This window comes from Chenopodium quinoa, unplaced genomic scaffold (genome assembly GCF_001683475.1).
Source record: "Chenopodium quinoa cultivar QQ74 unplaced genomic scaffold, ASM168347v1, whole genome shotgun sequence".
NCBI classification, from domain to species: domain Eukaryota; kingdom Viridiplantae; phylum Streptophyta; class Magnoliopsida; order Caryophyllales; family Amaranthaceae; genus Chenopodium; species Chenopodium quinoa.
The window spans coordinates 974,036-983,172 of record NW_018744239.1 but is presented as its reverse complement, the minus strand read 5'-3'; the positions used below and the strand labels follow the sequence as shown (position 1 = coordinate 983,172).

The 9,137-nt window shown below is 34.4% G+C and overlaps 1 pseudogene; it reads left to right on the top strand.

Moving 5' to 3' along the window:
• The first annotated feature begins 407 nt into the window (after positions 1-407).
• On the top strand, positions 408-3,728 carry LOC110694582 (annotated as a pseudogene).
• Positions 3,729-9,137: the final 5,409 nt, after the last annotated feature.

Genomic DNA, 9,137 nt, shown 5'->3' with positions numbered 1-9,137 from the left:
ATCAAAATCCACAAAGTGAATCTTGAAGAATGATTGGACCTAATCAAGAGACTTATGTTGATAAGGTTCTTGACAAGTTCAAGATACAAGATTCTAAAAGAGGATCTCTTCCCATGTCTCATGGTTTTATACTCAGTAAAACTTAGTGCCTCAAAATCTAGTGGAGTTGAGTTGTAAAGGTAGTGTACCTTATGCTTCTGCAAAAGGGTCCATTACATATGCCATGAAATGTACAAAGCAAGTTGTTACATATGACTAATGCATATGTAGCAAGTTTCAAGCAAATTCAGAATAAGCATACGGAGAGTTACCAAGAACAAATCCTTGAGTACTTGAGAAGCACTAAAGGAATTATTCTAGCTATTGTATTAAAAGTAATTTAAGCAAGTTGTCAACAGATTACACGAATGCAAACAGGCAAGATCATTCTAGATGTTGATCGAAATGCATATTTCTGTCTGGACAGTGAGCTTGAAGAGTTCAAAGCAGAACACTGTTGCATACTCAATATCAGAATATGTGTATTAAGCTATAGTCGGATATTTAGAGAGGAAGTTCGGATTAGAATGTCATATGACTAAAGGGTCACCTTTGCCCAAGAACAAAGGAGCCAGGGTCACATCACAAATCCAAATAAAAGGATATGAGATATCACCTCAGTTATGAGAACAATGACAAGCGGGATGTCATGTTCTTGCAAAGTTTTTATTATGAGTGAGAAATCACTAAACCCCTTCCTTAGACTAAGGTATGAAAGTCATATTAAAGTCTTGGATTGAAGCAAGTCATGTAATTAAAGTTGTGTTTGTTTTGAGAAGACATATTACATAAGAAGTGCATCAATTTGCAGAATTATGTTTAAACTAGAAATTATTATTTCTCTTATTTAATTATGGTTTTGGAAATTAAATAAAATGTCCAAAATAATTATGAATTGATGGGCTAATCAGGTTAATGACCTGGTGAATTGAAACCCCACAGGTGAACAAAATTCATATATTATTTAAGTTCCTAGTTCGAGATCATTAAAGTGGACATAAATGATATCAATAAAATGAACTAGCATGTACGATTGAGTGGATAGCGCAGTTTCATGGGCTATAGGGGCATAGTGATGCTTGGTCAATCACTTGGATATGCATGAATGATGCATGATCGAACTATTGACCTACTTTGAAGTTCAAGTATAGAGCTTCCGTATATATTAGTGGATTCCTTTGACATGAGTGGATTATTGATTTCATTCAATGAATGTTATAACTGTGGTACATTCAAACGTCTACCCGTAACTGGAGATTATAAAGGGTGTTTCCTGGTTATTTCAGAAGTTGAGTGGGAGGCTTGTTGCCACAAGATTGGATAGGGTCTACCTATTAAATTAGGAAATGTGTCATGGTCGCTTGAAGAGGGAGAATTCAGAAAATACGTGGCCGCGTTCAAATGCATTACACAATAATCATTTGGTTTTGTAATTCTAACTCAGATTTCAAGTAACGATTTGTAGATTAATATGATCTCGACATATGATGCAATCATATTATCAAATCGACACATATATTGACTTAAGGAATTTGAATATTGCACCCTTGTCTCGGACAAGTGGGAGATTGAAGGAGTTATGTCTTTGTTGTGTGCAAATACTAGATATATAAATGGATCAAATTATGGAGATAATTAAGTCCAGACATTTGGGTCGTCGTTTTTCCAAAGCTAGAGGTACTTACGATCTTTGGACTAGTAAAATAGGCCAAAGCCCAATTGGACGGATCCTATAAGGTCACACAAAGGGGCTAGATCGAGCATTAGAGGACGAGGCCCATTATGGGCCTCATCACTCTAGGTGGCCGGCCATATGGAGGATTAGAAGTGGTTTTGGGCTTTGTGCCCTAGTCTAATTATAATGAGATTATAAATAGACTAGGTGCCTAGGTTTTGCAAGCAAGCAGTTTACCGATCTTTTGATCAAACCCGAATTAGCAAAAACGAAACACAACCCCTCTCAAAGTCCTCTCTCACACGGCTCTATCATCCTCCTCGGCGCACGGTGGTGTCTCGTGGTGGTGGTGGTTCGTGCGGTGGTCGGTTGTCCGAAAAGGTGGTGATCACGGTTTTCCTCAATCACTCGACCAATCTAGTATTGGTGGAAGGCTCGTTCGAATCTCGTGGACTAAGTAGAGGAGCAACACTTGGGGCTCTATTCTCTCCCTGATTTGCCTGTCGAATAGCTTCGTGGAATTCACGCTTCAAAGGTATGATTATGTGTCTTGTGTGTTATGCATGTGATTCTTGGGATTAGGTACTTAATTGAATATGATTCATATTATTTCCGCTGCTTAGTACCTATAAACTCCTACAGATGCGGCCCAAACTCGTATTTGACATATTACCTTAAAATTATAAGGCCAACCCTTTATCACTAACATTGTCGAGTGTCCAATTCCATATATACATGGTTCATATTCCAAACAACTCTTACTTCTAACCTGTTCCAAAGTACCATATAAATAAATTTTATTTTGGAGAGAGCATAGAGAAATTTATTTGAAGTATCCTAGTTGAAATCTTAGACTTTTAGAAAGACATAATATCACACATTCACTCTAGTGTAATACTCAGACATCTCACATCTTAACATGGTGGAAAACATAATGAAACGATCTGTAACAGGGAGAGGCAGTAGCGAATTGGCGTGAGCTGGTGCTCTTCTTTATGTAGCCGGTACAAGGGAGAGACTACTCGAGATGGCCCAACAAACCTGAGGAGTGGAAGACCATGGTTGAAGCCTACGACGAAAAGATTATGAACTTGTCCTGCAAGATGTTTGAGTTGTTTTCCGAGGGTTTGGGCTTGGAGAAGGATGCTTTTGCAAAGTCCTTGGGTGATCTTAACCAACATTTTGTGGTTAACCATTACCCTAAGTGCCCACAACCTGATCTTGCCGTTAGGCTCAAATGACACACGGATCCAAGCTCCATTACTTTGCTTCTTCAAGATCATGTTGGTGGGTTGCAAGCTATAAAGGATAATGGAAAAACTTGGATCACCGTTCGCCCTATCAAAAATGCTTTAGTCCTTAATCTTGGAGATCATGTCTATGTAAGTTAACTCTAACATCGGTTCTCAATTCTCATAAACAAATTCTTTGATAAGACGGTCTAACTAGTCACTTTTTCTCACTTCATGTATTTCGTTACACAAAAAATTTAAGTTTATTTAATACGTATAAGTGACCATTTACTTGGTATTATCATCCATTGCAAAAGGAAAAAAAAATAGTTGATAACTTTTCACATATTATGCTTTACTTTATTTTTTTTGTGTAACACTTTTATAGTGTAACTAAAACATTTTAGACTACTAGTAATTAATACAATAAACATTTGCTTTAGTAATTTTGTTTTTATAAAAAAAAAATTGATGTCTCATCGTTTCATGAGCAGTATATGAGCAATGGAAGATTCAAGAGTGCTGATCATCAAGCAATTGTAAACTCAGAATAGACTTGAATGTCAATAGCAGTATTCATGAATCCAGCGCAAGATGCAAAGGTGTATCCTGTCAGCTTAAAAGAGGGAGAAAAGTCATTGTTGGAAGAACCCATCACATATGCTGAGATGAACAACAGGCACAAGACTAGGTATCTCGAAATTGTGAGACTCAAGAAGTTGGCAAAAGAAGTAAATTGGTCGCAAGAAGAACTTGATCTTAAGCTCAGCCAGCTTAATTAAGTCAAGGCAAAACTACAAACAAAGCTTAAATAATTGAATCAAATATGTGTGCAATGTATTGTGTTCATAATGTTCATCTATGGCACAATGCATCCTTATCGTGCAATGAGTAATAAACGTGACAAGATCATTAATAACTAACTCTATAAAAGCATATCGTGATGACAAGCATAAAAAATAAAAAATGGTAATTGAAGTTTCTTTATTTTTCTTAATTCTTTTTATTGACATTTTATTAAAGATTTTGTAACTTATATTGTGGTGAAATTCGCATGTTATATAAGCAATAAGTGCGTAGTACTTCCTTCAATTTGAGATATTATAATCTTGGTAAAATAAACATAATGTGACGTGTATGTTAAATTTTCATATTAAAATGAATGAGTCTAGGCAACCCAACAATAAGAAAGAGATTTTGGTGCACTTACAAGTTCAAAAGAGGTTCCTTAGTATAACCAATTGGTATAGTAGTTATCCATTCTCTCCTCATTCTCCAATGTAGGACAACTCATATGTGAGTTAACGCATAGTTTCAACACTCCCTCTCACATTCAAGTATCCTTAGAATTTGGAGCTAACGAAAATGTAACAATCCTAGTATGGGTTGAAAATCCTATTGAGGCCCTTATCCACTTGCTTGATTAAAGACCAGCTTAGAAGAGACCCAACAACCTTGACTATAATACCATGTTAAATTTTTATACTAGAATAAATGGGCTTAGGCAGCCTAACAATAAGGAGTAGGAGATTTTGGTTCATTTACAAGCCCAAAGGAGGTTCCTTACTAAAATCACTTTGTGATAGTAGTAACTCCTTAGGCTTTTAAATATTCCTATAAATACCAAGACTCGTATTTAATATGGTATTAGAGCCAGGCCACGGCTTGGGCCTTTAACATACTCTGTGCAGAATTAAAATGCGTATCACATGTGAGGAGGGAGCATAAAGGTTTGGCCCCATGAAACATCACATGTGAGTATTCCAGATAAAAAGGGATCTAACACGTGGGTGGGGGGGGGAGTGTTGAAAGTTTGAATATCTATCTTATAAAACATCACAGGTGATTATCCTACATTGATAAAAGAAGAGAGAAGTGTTCATTTTATATACCTAAGGGGCTACTCCCATATGATTGTAAGGTGGAATCTTCTTGGGCTTTGTGAAGTGGACTCTCTCACCTCCATACGGGTATGACCTAAACCCGTATTTAACATGGTATTAGAGCAAATTTGGTTGCGAATTGGGTAGCAAATACTACACTAAATTCACTAATATTTTTTTTTCTTTTTGAATGTGATTAAACGTAACCGAAAAATTCATTTGAGAAATAACAAATTAAAACATCATATCCAAATGAATTTGATATTGTACAATAACCATAAAAGCCAAAACTTCTAAAATTGTTTTCGGAATCTCAATTATACAACATTCAATTTCACATTCAATCAAATTGATCTATAACACATAGTCAACCAAAACCATGAAGATGAGGTTAAACCAAATTAAACTATGGGACCATGAAAAGCAGTTGACATAATTATTCCCCTCAACCTCAGATAATTTTTCAAACAACAAAAGCATTCCCAGACTGAAATCATTCCCCTCAAGTGGGCATCCAAGTTCATATCTGGGAGAACAAAAATTTGTTCCTACCATTTTTTACTGTATTTTTAAGATCAATATTGTATATAAAATTACAATTGTTGTATATTGAAATAAAAAATATCATTCCTACAAAACTATTCAAATATACTACTGTATTAGGTGATATTTTTAATATACTATATAGAAAAACAAATTAGTGAGCTGATACCCTGGGACATTTTGTTTTCTCTAGAAAAAAAACAGTTAGGTAAACATACACTTATAGACATAACGTGATAAATTAGTTAATTGAACTTGATGTCTACTAAAGTACTCCATTTTCTTGAATTAAGCCAATTAAAAGTGAGACATAAGCAAAAAATATCAGAATTAAATTTAAATTGAGGTAGAATATTATGAAAATATTATCCCAACTTTGAAATGATGCCAAATTATGGCAGCAACTTTAAGAAATTGAAGATTGAAAGCAAAGGGCAAAGTTTTGGGGCACTTCATTTTGTATGTTTACCCACTTGGTTTAGTTTCTTGATGAGAGTTGTTGGCTCTAAATTTCTAGAAATTATTCCAATTAGATTACATGTATATTTTTGCAATTAATTAGGGAATTTCATAAATTTCGCTATTCAAACATGTTGCTTGCGCAATTATGACTAAATTATTGCCTTGTAACGAAAAGACGAATTTGGGGATTTCATTAAGGAAGACTATAAATTTTTAATATCTGAGTGTAACTAAAATTAAGTATATAAATCATGAATGCAAAGAGAGCAAACAATAAAGTGAAATTGATGGGGGATTATAGGCAAGAGAAATAAGAGAAATTGATGGGGGATTATTATAATGAACTTGAATTGATAGCCTAGTGGTAATGATGCTTTGATAAGTCAATAGGATACAAGGAGGTCAAGAGTTCAAGTCTTATAGTATATTGATGATTTAATAGTAGTATAGATAATAATATCAATTCAGGATGACATGATCATATTACACAAATAACATTGTAAAATTATTTTTTCAAAAAAATCGAAAAGAATACAAATTATTTTGAAAATAAAAAAATGAAAATTTGCATACCTGAAGTTGAATTTGATTAGAATAGAGAGAGAAAGAAGATTCAAAAATCAAATAAAAAAACGAAAAAAAAAAATTTGAAGAGGAAGTCAAAGAGTTGGTCAGCTATTTTACGAACAAAAAGTGTAGTCATTTACTTAACTTTTTTAGGGAACAAGAGTTATAGAAGATCACCAAAAATGGCATAAGTGACTATCAAAATAGGATGGAGGGAGTATGTTTTTTGGTTTCTAATTAATAATAAGAGGTATAACTTGATAATAGAAAAACTAAAAGAGGGGTTAAAAAAATTAATTTTTTTGACGCCACCTTAGGATTTGGCTTATCATAGATATGCAATAGAGATGTATGAGTAGTTGAATGAGTTAGCAAGTTAATATAGGAAATTTCGGATAATGCACCCATGAAAGGATAAGAATTGACTTAGTGAAGCAGACTGTAGTCAAAGGTACCTTATTCCATGTGGTCAAAGTGGCTAAAATATATAGGCACACTTTGATGATGCACACGAAGTTCCAACCTATCACCAAGTTCTACGTTTTATGACTATGTTCGAGTTTGGGTAGGCAAATTAAAGGGTCCATGACTTCAGAGGTTGACCCATCGAGGCAAGTGTTTACATTTTGAAAGTTACCACATACGGGCATCTGCAGCCAAGATGCCCATAAGCTCAAGATGATCATCATGATTTGGTAGATTTGGCACTAAGATCAACTACGAGGCATGAGCATAACATCTCCTATAGTAAAGGGATAGCCTCGAACATAAAACATGTTCATTGAGGCATAAAATTAGGATAACCTATATTTCTTCCCATTCAAGGGAGAAATATGCAAATGCAATATGCTAAAACAATACTCCCTCCGTTTTTAAATACTTGCTCCATTTCTCCATGCGCGAAGTTTTAGGAGAAATTGGAGAAAGTAAAAAAATATGAAGGTAGTGGGGTTGGTGGAAGAATAAAAAATTGTAAAAAGCAAAAGTAGTGGAGAGAATTGAAGGAGAGAGAATATATATTGGGTCCACTAGGTGAGAGAAGTTAATAAAATATTGTAAAAACTTTCCAAATAAGGAAATGGAGCAAGTATTTAAAAACGGTCGCAAATGGAAATTGGAGCAAGTATTTAAAAACGGAGGGAGTACTATCGAAATTACAAGTCACATGTCAAGAATCATTCAAGTCTCATCCACTCCTCCATATATGATATCAATCACGCACTCAAATTGAGAACATAAAGGAATCCTCCCCTACGGAGTAGTCGCCCAATTGTAGACTTTTTTTGAGTGACCCATGCTACACGTGAGAACCTAATTTGCGTGATCATGGAGATTTGTAAATTAGACCCGTTTTTTGATAGGGACACAATAGGCACAAAGTAGAAAGTTTCAACAATTTTGTAAAGGAAGAATTGTAAACCCTTGTTGGGTTTGACGAATGGGACAAATAAAAAAGGGATCAACAAAAGTGAATTAATTCAATAAGGTTTTTCCCCATCATCAGATCTAAGAGACCTATAGCTCCATATGATCATGAACCAATGTTGGATTCAAGGATGAAGGTATGGTTACAACCAAGAGCCATAATCCATCCATATTGGCCTATCACCATTTCTTGTAGCGAAACGTGAGGTTTGCAATTACAACGTGAGATAAATATTTTTTTTTAAAAAAAAATAGAAATCAATCATGATTGGTTTTTTTAAATTACCACATATTCATGATTGCAAAACTTTCGATAAGGTGAAAATGAAATTACTAATGTAAATCGGTTATGATTTATGCAACCTTGTAATGCAATTTCCATTATAAAATGTTTTTTTTAGCAAAATCTTACGCCATGCATGATTAAGAATAGGCGACGTTCAATTTTAAATGGATAATGTGCCTCTGTAGACACTATAATTTAACTTCATTCTCTGAAACTAGAGTTGTCAAAAACTGACTCGACTTGAGAACCGACCTGAACCTACTGTAACACTCCCATATTTCTCCATAGAAATACTAGAAGAAATACAAGGGTAATATTGCCACGTGATTCCAAAACATTCTCAATACTAATATAAATACGTAGCGGATATTCAATGTTCACATTTTTGAAAAGTAGAATATTAAAAACATAGTTTCCAAAAATATAAATCCAAAATTTATAATTCCTAAAATAGATAAGTGACTCTCCACTCCCAAATTCCATGGTGAGATGTCCATAATGATTCACATAGGTCAAACTCTCAAGCTATTCATATAAATGAATAAGGCAAAGCCAAAACAAAGAAAGAATACTTGTCACTATGAAATCGAGTACATTCATGCGCATGATAAGTAACAAAAGTAAAAATAATTCAAACCATTCTAAAAATAACTCATCAACCTTTAAAGCTTAGATAACACTTGAAACGTTTTCAAGAATACATTTGAAATAAACCAACTCAACAATTGAGTAAAATAAACTCAATCTCATCAAGTGAGACAAATTGGGAATAACCAATTTTAACTTTTGAAACCCTACTAAGTGTGTGTTATACTAATAAGCAATTAAACAGAAATAACTTATCTCTTGATGCATGAACCAAATTGACAATATTCGTGTCGTGGATAACCACTGACCTAAAAGATAATTCCGCGCTACCTCCTGGTGCAGTAGACTAGAAGCGGTCGCCCTCCAAGATAAGCACCGCGCCGGAGTTTATGTGCACTCACAAACCCGACTGGAATTCAGAATATTTACCCAGAAAA